General features: G+C 37.1%; 2 long non-coding RNA genes across 2 annotated transcripts; both read left to right on the top strand.

The window, feature by feature from the left end:
- Positions 1–2,471: 2,471 nt before the first annotated feature.
- On the top strand, positions 2,472–2,881 carry LOC145700381 (uncharacterized). The gene is made up of 2 exons (XR_014134201.1): positions 2,472–2,591; positions 2,681–2,881. It is a non-coding gene; the product is annotated as an uncharacterized LOC145700381 (long non-coding RNA).
- Positions 2,882–7,639: 4,758 nt separating this feature from the next.
- LOC145700444 (uncharacterized) lies at positions 7,640–8,236 on the top strand. The gene is made up of 3 exons (XR_014134207.1): positions 7,640–7,728; positions 7,988–8,093; positions 8,135–8,236. It is a non-coding gene; the product is annotated as an uncharacterized LOC145700444 (long non-coding RNA).
- The last annotated feature ends 1,413 nt before the right edge of the window (positions 8,237–9,649 follow it).

Raw genomic sequence — 9,649 nt, 5'->3', positions numbered from 1 at the left:
TGATTTGAAATTCTCCTTCACAATTTTTATATTTCCCCAGAGCGCAGATTCGGCAAAGATGACGATATCATGCAACGTAAGTTTTTTTTTCATTTTTACAGTTGCTTTACGAGTTTTCTTTAGATCGACTTTTGCAAGGCGGATGACCCAAATTGCCTTGCTGATTGCTCTGCATCAGATGAGGATAGTGGCCCGGTAAGTTTACAAATGTTTTGAAAATTTTTTAATACACTGGTTTTCCGTAATATAATAATTTCAATAATTTTTCCTTTGAAATAGAAGAACAAGAAAAAATAGAACTAAGTGTAACCCAATCTTGACTTCAAAATTTCCAATATAAAAGGATCTTTGGAAAATCACTATTATGATAAATAGCGGATAGTTTTTGCCGGGCTGATCTTTGCCAAAAACCCGCCGTCACCCCGTCGAACTCTTTCTAAGATCGAGGATAATTATTTATCTGAAAATAAATTGGTCGTATAAATTAATTTCGACAAATTTCGGACGGTCAGATCTATCATGAAGGTAAGTGTCGAGTTGCGAAGCAGAGCGACTTATATACTAAAATCTAAAACGACTTATATACTATGTACTAATTCTGTGCGTACGGACAGAGCTTTGTCCGAACGGAAGTATGACAGTTGCGTCAGGAGAGAGAGAGTTACGTAGGAAGAATGCATATTTACGTGCGTAAAAAGCTCGTGCACAGGGAAACGATCGAAACAATTCTGCATGCAGAACTATTCTGCAAAATGCAGAATTGTTTCGATCAAATATCGCCCTTATTCGATCGAAATAATTCTGCATGCAGAATAGTTCTGCATTTTTCGAAGAATAGTTCTGCACCCGCCAAAACGGATATTAGCACAAAAACACCAAAAGACTCAATTGACCGAAATATTGGAGTCCCAGCGGTAGAGAAAGACTGCCCCTGCCAACCCAATGAGTTTCCTACCAGAAAATGCACGCGTAAGGGCCGTAGGCCTGTCGCGTGCTTAATTCACGAAATGCAGAATAGTTCTGGATTTATAGAATAGTTCTGCTTTTCGCAGAATAGTTCTGCATCTGTGCAGAATAGTTCTGTATTTTGCAGAATAGTTCTACATTTGCAGAATAGTTCTGCATTCGGCAGAATAGTTCTGCGAAACGCAGAATAGTTCCATTTTCTGCAGAATAGTTCTATTTTTTGCAGAATAGTTCTGCATGCAGAATTGTTTCGAGCCCCTCCCCGTGCACAGGGAGAAAGGGTTTCAAGGAGGGAGCAAGCGATCTTCGTTACGGGAGAAGATACTTTCGTCCTTGCGCAGAGAAGTCTCTCCGCGCAGGGAAAGCTGTCAACTATAAATTATATTAGGCTATAAATTATAGGCTATAATTTATAGCCTTTATTATAGTCTATAATGGACCTGACCGTTCGAAACTAATTAGTCAAAATAATTTTTTAATTTATTTTGCGCTAGAACAGAAAAAGGGGTTGCCCCGAGTTCGGAGCGCCGTGCACTCACAGGGAAAAATTTTGTGCGCTAAAAAATACTAGCTGGTATAAATTTATCAGAAGAGATTTTTATTATCTTATCCTTATTTTTCTTGCAGCAGTAGAACAGATCATAAGGATGATTTTCCAGTGTCAAGCATGACCTCAGCTTTTCTAGACCAAAAACGGCGCCGGTCAGAAAATTTTTGATAAGACACCTTCTTATCACTTTTTTGGCGGAAAATCTATAAACTAAAATGAGTTTGATATATCATTCGACTTGTCTCGACGAGCTCTACAAAACTAGACAAGAAATTTTTTGTTCAGAGAAATTCCATTCTCGTTCTTCGTAACTCGGTCTTGGACGCATATGTGATTTCTCGAGAAGGAAATTCAAAAGTCTCTGCAAAAATCACAGCTCCAGTTGGGAATTATCCTAAAGATGCTCAGCATGCGCTCATTGGAAATAAACTTTATATCTTTGGTGGAATATCGGACAAAAGAAAGGTTTGATAATTACTTGTTATTTTTATGAAAATTTGAATTTCAGATTGCTGTTCTTGAAAATTGCGCTTTTGGAGAAAAATCGGCGAAGCTTTTGAATGACATAGACAACGGAAGCGCTGCTCTTTCTATTGACGGCAATTCGCGAGGTAAATGAGCAAATTTTTTCATATTATAAATTTTAAATATCCGATGAAAAATAAAAATTTCAGTCTTGATCTGCTTCGCTAATGGTGAAAATAAGAACCACTGCGAAATTTATGATGGATCGAGTTCAACGTCCGCGACCTCCTCGAATTACGGGCATGCATTTGGAAAACTTGGGATGTATAAAAATCAACCGACCACTGTTGGTTCTAGTTACGACACGGAAAAAGGGGAAACACTAACAAACAATGAATGGAGGGTGATTGGAGATCCACCAATAAGGTAAAATGAGTTATTTTTTATCATCGAAGTTATTTTTAGTGGTCGTTTTTGGGGTCATGTCTTGGTCGGGCTTGAAAGCGGAAATCTACTCATGCTTGGTGGCTGGACTGATGGAAATGTTATATTGGATCATGTCTGGCTTCTCTCAAACGACTCCTGGTCGCGAACTGGAACTTTGAAAAGCGTAAGTTTATTATTCATCACTTGATGGATTGATGAGTTCGTTGAAGTTTTGATTTGCTTTTATTTATTCGATTTTTAATGTGTTCTAAGGCTATGTACGTGCATTCGTCTCTAAAAATCAACGATTCGATTTTCCTGATCCCCGGTTATGGAGAACCAAATCACTCTCTTGAAAGAATCGACATGGAGGGAGACGAAATAAAAAGCTCCGAAATAATTGGCACTCATAGCAATAGCCAAGTTGTGCCAGTCTTGTTTCCAGTCTCCGCAGGATTCTGCGCTTAAATATCTACTCGCTTTCATCTGTTTCTTGCGTACCTGTTTTAAATAAAAAGAACTGAGCTTCAAAAGAATCGAAAATAATAATAATTACGAAGTTTGTTTTTTAATATATTTTTAATCAAATTCTTGAAGTGAAATGGAAGCATCAAACAACGCTAGAATTTATTTTAATTAGTCGAAAAAAGCCTGTTTTACTTGATTTGAGCAGCACTCACCAAAAGAGCACAAGCAGATTCGACGGATAAATATTTATTTCTGCCCCGCCGAAATTAAAAAATAGCTTACTCGCTTTTTTGCAGAATAACAGAAAACAACACGGTTGATGCATAAATACTGCTTTTCGAAATAAAAAATATACAAAAAAGAACCAAACTTTCAGCATGGATGATTTTAAAAAAAATTTCGCGGGCCCGGAAATCGTCAAAAAACTTCTTGTCTAGTTTTGTAGAGCTCGTCGAGACGAGTCGAATGATATATAAAACTCCTGATAGTTATAAAATTTTCCGCCAAAAAAAGTGATAAGAAGGTGTCTTATCAAAAATTTTCTGACCGGCGCCGTTTTTGTTCTAGAAAAGCTGGGGTGATGCTTGACCCCGGAAAATGATCCTCATGGCCTGTTCTATTCCGGCAAAAAAATTCAGCTCGTCATCGTATACCCAGCCGAGTTTATCGTAAAATTTCATTTTCCAAGGAAAATGGGACTGTAAATGGGCCGGAAACTAGGAACGTGCAGCGACAACAAAATGCACTAATTTTTTGATTTTCGCTGATAAGCACAGCAGGATATGTGAGGACGAGCTGAAATTTTTTGCCGGAATAGAACAGACCATGAGCATCATTTTCCGGGGTCAAGCATCACCTGAGCTTTTCTAGAACAGAAACGGCGCTGGTCAGAAAATTTTTGATAAGACACCTTCTTATCACTTTTTTGGCGGAAAATCTTAAAACTATCTGGAGTTTTATATATCATTCGACTCGTCTCGACGAGCTCTACAAAAATAGACAAGAAGTTTTTTGACGATTTCCGGGCCCGCGAAATTTTTTTTGAAATCATCATGGCTCTTGGACTGTGCTGCTTTGAAACAAAATTATTACAAATTTGAAGATGTTTTCCTCCCCAGCCAGGAAGTTTTGTCAAATTTCTGCACCAATATCGCATCAGTTCTTTTCCAGCGAAAAATTATAACAAAACTCATCATTTTTCTTCAAAAACAACCTTCACCATAGCTTGAAATTTCTGCGATCCGGTTCTCGTTGATTTCGGTCCCGAAAAATCTATCGCTCGATGTAGTGCAGTGAACTCATCAAAGATCCGCGGCAGAATTTCATCGTTGATGCATTTGTTCGCGTCGAGATGATGCATCAATGATGCCGTATGGGCCAAACCCCTTGATTTCGGCAAGTTTTCTGATTATTTCGCTATTTATTTTGGTCACATTTGGTAAAGGAGTGCACGAAATTTTTACAAATCTTCGCGAATCTTTTTGCCGATATCCTCTAAATACCCTTTAATTCTCACCCGACTAGTCATAATATACAGTGAAACCCCAACTTAAGGCCGAGCAACTTAAGGCCACTTTTTTGAAAAATCCCCGAAATCTGTCATCCGAAAAAAATCCAACTTAGGGCCACTTTTTTCAATTTTTATTCACAGTGAGTAAATCGCTTTTTAATTCACTTTTTATAAAAACTCGTTATCTTCTGCTGCTTCTTTGGCGATTTTGATGTCGATGGCTTTTCAGCGTCGGCATCTTCTCTCACTTGAACTTGTGGACCACAAGTTGTGGTACTTCTTCAACCTCCATCGGAGTTGCAGCTCGTGTTTCATCAATTTGAAGCGCCAAGAAATGCTGAGACATTTGAAACCTTCGTTTCGATTTAGAATCCAATATTTTGAACCGCTGATCATAAAGCCGAGAAAATGTCCGCGTCGGAATGTCTTTTCCATCATGTTTCTTTCGAAATAGCCAATTGATAATCTTCTTTGCATCACACTTCTTCGGCGTCTTCACTAGAATCTCTGCATATCTTTTTTCTCGGCCAGTGTCATGTGGATTCTCTTTTCTTCTTGCGACATGCTTGCGGCAAAATTTATTTTTAAGAGAATAAAAAAATAACCTCAAGTTTGATTCAATTAGCGCATTCAGTTTTTACAATTCATACTTTACAAATTTCTCATAAGACCCTCCACTTTTCATTTTTGATTCACATGATTCAGTCCCTTACTCCAGAAATAGAAAAATTTTAGCGTCATCCAACTTAGATGGAGAATCACCCAACTGTAGGCCACTTTTCAAATTAGCTGTCATCCAAAAAGTGGCCTTAAGTTGGGGTTTCACTGTACTTGCGGAATTCGTTTTATCGGGAAAATTGTTCTAAAAATTCTAATTCTCGTTGACTTCAACGGTGTTTAAATCCAAAAATTGTCAAGAAAAATTCCCTCAAGAAAATAGGAAACCAACTGTTTTCTGATAATCTTCAAAGTAACCGCTAATTTCCCAATAAAATCTTTTCAAACGAAAATTTCATTGCTCCTTAGGAGTTCAACGTCGATTATAACTTACAAGTTTATTAGTTTTCCCGTACTCAATGAACTGAATTCTTTGTGACTGAAGCATATTTATTACACAATGGGTAAAATACTGAGCTTTGCTTGGGTGTTTTTCAGCTGAGTGACTTTTGCATGATTAAGTGATCCTTGCGGATAGAGCACAGAAAGAGCGAGGGAAAACAGTTGATAGAAAATAAGCACGGTTGCTTCTCGGCGGAAGCGGCCTTATCTATCTACAATGGTGTGAGGAGTTTCTGCACCCTTTGTGAGTGCTGCGTTGCCGCACCTTTTACCCGCTCTTTAGGTGTGCGGAAACTCCTCACACCACTGTAAGCTCAGAAGAAGACCGATTAACATGGCTTTGATTAGACTTATATATGAATATTTCTCAAAAAATTTTTCTTTTAACGTTTCTGTCTAATTTCGATTTCTGAACCAGCGCAATTCTTTCCTTAACCTTACCCCGCCAAATCGTCATTTTGTCCTTACCCGCAAAAATATCACATATTAAATAATCACATATTGATACAGAAATATATTTGATACATGAAAAAACTATGCAAGATCATATAATATTTTAGAATTAATAATTCTGAATTATGCATATTTTATGTAAGGAGCATATTTAGTTGATTCCAAATTTCTTGTGAGTGGGGAAGAGATTTTCTTTTTGGCGGAAAATCACTAGCCTACCCGACAAAAACACCTCAGGAGGTGCATCCGTTATTTAAGCTATAGACCTCAGGAGGTGCATGCAGTTATTTTCAAAAACGCCGATTTCCGAACCCTAACCCTAACCCTGAGTGCTGAAAGGGTAACCAGAAGAAAGCTTATCGATAAAGAGCTCTACAGTTTTTCTTTTTCCAAAAGTCAAAGTCCTTCTCTGTGAAAAATTAATTTTTTGACCTCTGTGTATGAGGAGGTGTACCCTGGCGGGGTAAGGTTAAAGTACAGCGGTACAATGCAGATGAAAGTCTAGTGCGCGCAAATTTTGCAAGGAATTTATTTCGTGATTATTTCTTAAGGGGGTGGTGGTCGAGAATCGGATTTTTTTCAACAAAATTAGCTCAAAATTTTTCAAAAAAATTTTTTCTTTTCTCATCGAAAATGGGTTTGAAAGGGTTCAAATTATGTGGGCGACATAGTTTTTAAAAAATTTTCTCTCGGAAAAAGCTCAAAATATGCTTCTAAAGTGGACCTATCTCTTGACAAAATTGTGAGAAAACCCTTAAATTTTTTCGAAAATTAATTTATTCTTAAGATAGTTCAGACCCTTAGGCGTGTGGGCAAATAAGTTTAAAAAAGGTTCTGTTTCATTTTGAGGTCGCAGAACCTGATTTAAAAAATGTAGTTTTCATAAAAATCGTCAATTTTCACCCAATTTGAACTTTAATTTTCGAAAAAATAACAACTATTCTCAATTATTGCCTATTTATTAGTAAAATCTTTTATCTTGACAATATCACGCAGCAAAAATCATGTTAATATCGGTTTTAGTAAAGGAAATCAAATTTCCAAGTTTCGAAAAATCATAAATTCCCGACTTAAAATCGATATTTTCTAAAATAAAGTTGATCAAATCAAAAAATGGTAGGGACCAAAAATGTTCCTTTTGCATCGAGGAATTCAAAAATAAAATCAAAATTTCAAAAAGTCGAGAAAAGTATTCTCGACTACCACCCCCTTAAAGGCTAATCGGCTCCTTAAATGATTGATGAAAAGTAATTCGATGAAGCTAGTGAATAGGCTATTCAGCTTTCCACTTTGATCCAAAGTACGAAAGACATAAAAATTTGCAAACTTCACTTGAATGAGTTTTCCGTTTCTATTTGTTCATTTGGTTCTTTAGCGGGTGTAGGGCGGCTACGTTCAAAATTTTGAACGCCTTGCGCTCGTCTTCGATCTCGAAGAATTTGTTGACTTCATGTCGATTGGAACCCTTATGGCTTACACTCTTGTCGCTACGTCGGTCATGGTACTTTGCTACAGATTGGACACATCCGCTGATCCAGTGATTGATACTTCTGCGGAGACTTTTGCCATCAAGAATTTTTTCGCGCGTCGATATGGCACTCCCACCAAATTGTCCGCACAGGCTGTGTCGTACTCCACCTCTTTTATTGGTAATGAGTGCAGATGCTGAACATCCTTTCTAAAGCCGCATTCAGCTATCTTTTCAATCCTCTTCTCAGTGTGCTCAAAGTTCGAGTGGACGAAGGGAATGCTCCTTTTCGGCGTTTTAATCATCGTATTCTCCATTTTTTTCTGGCGCCAACCGGAGTCGGAGGCCGTTCTCAACTTCAAGGTATCGTTGCTCTTATATCAAGATGGTCATTTTTAACCCTAGCCGGTCAAGGTACTCCAAATATGGAGCAGGTTTTTACTCATTTCCAAGTACCTCACAATATTTAACGTATAATTTCTAAGAAACTCATTCTGGAGCGGTTTTTTTTATTGCATCTTGATAGGCAGGGTTTAATCTATTTCCCCAAGACCATATAATTTGACCTTTATCATTTGTATAGTCTTATTTGCAGGTAAATACCTGGCCGGCTAGGGTTAAGGTGCCCCTCATCCCATTCATCCCTGTTGTAAATATCCTTGTCAATGTCTATCTGATGGTGTTCTTGCGATGGACGATCTGGGTCAAGCTCACCTTCTGGCTTGCAGGTAGATAAAGAACTAAAACTCGGGAAATATCTTTCTTTTAGCCGGATACGCTATCTACTTCGGGTACGGATGGAAACACTCTTCTGAGAACCCAGACTACAAGAAGCATGGAATTTCCAATGGAAAATCTCAAGAGCAAATGGTATGCATGTTTATAGAACTATCATCTATTGTCTTCAGGGAAAAGAATTCAGACATTCAAGGGTACAAACTTATCCTAACTTATTTAAAAATATCGACTCTTCTTGATAAAAAAGCAAAGTCGACTGAGTCTATTTTTAAAAAATGGTCTAAGTACAGTGGATAATCCTTTCTAAGGTAGCGCCCGCCTTGTCCTAAACTGGGTAGCGAGGCCATATTTTGAAAAAGAAATTTCTATTTCTCAAGAGAAAAAAGGCCGCGCCGGCCTAATCCTAAACTGGGTAGCGACGCGTTAAAGTGACCTACCCAAGATAGGACTATCCACTGTAATAATTTCCTGGCGCTGATAAACAAACATGCGTTTAAGGGGGAGGTGGTCGAAAAATTTTTTTTTCGATTTTCAAAATTTTGATTATTTTTTTGAATTCTCCATTAAAAAAGAAGCATTTTTGGTGTCCAGCTTTTTTTGATTGGATAAACTTTAACATAGAAAATTTTTGATTTTAGGTCATGAAGTCGAGATTTTTCGGAATTTTAGAAGCTGTTTTTCGCACTAAAACCAACAGAACTTCATTTTTTATTGGAAGATATAGTTTTTTTATCAGGTCAGAATTGTAAATATCTAAAAAATTAGGGTTATTGGCGATTTTTTGGAAAACTTCATTTTAAGTGTAAACTGACCATTTTTAGCAAAAACGACATTTTTAAATCGGCCGTTACGACCTTAATTATCATAGCAACCCTACTTTTTCTCCACGCGCCCACATCCGTAAGGGTCTATTCTATCATCATATGAGGTTTGATCTTTGAAAAAAAAGTTATTTTGCCCGTAATCTTGGATTGAAGTAGGGTCCACTTCCATGAAGTTTTCCTCAATTTTTTCAAAAAAAAAATTTTTTTTTCTCCACGCGCCCACATTCTTTCAACGTTTATCTTCAACCCTAGAAAATATAGATTTTCTTGTCCCATTCGGTTTTTTCTCAATCTTGGTTTGAAAAATCTTAATTTTCGACCACCTCCCCCTAAAATGAAATAAAATGGCGAGATTATTTATCAGATTTCTTCTGATCTCAAGATTCTTCGTAATTATTATAAAGAACACTTATAGGTAGATAAAAAATATGAAAAATTTAAGCAATTGTGAAAAATACAGCAAAATTTGCTTGTTGATTCAAATTTCCCTTTTTTGTTTGCATGAGCACAAATTCTTGCTCATCAATGTGAATTCGTCAGTTTTTAAATGTTGATTTTCTCTGCAAATTTGCAATAGCTGGCATAAATACTCTCGCGGGAAATAAGCCTTGCCTCTTTATTGAAATGGCGATTGAAATTAATGAAAAATATAATTTTTTGAGAAATATTCGAGAATCGAATGATCAAACGAAGCTTTTTTGGATCGTCGAAGATATTTACGG

This window comes from Oikopleura dioica, chromosome 2 (assembly GCF_907165135.1).
Source record: "Oikopleura dioica chromosome 2, OKI2018_I68_1.0, whole genome shotgun sequence".
Classification (NCBI taxonomy): Eukaryota; Metazoa; Chordata; class Appendicularia; order Copelata; family Oikopleuridae; genus Oikopleura; species Oikopleura dioica.
Note: the sequence above shows the minus strand (reverse complement) of the source record. Positions and strands in the feature narration are given on the sequence as shown.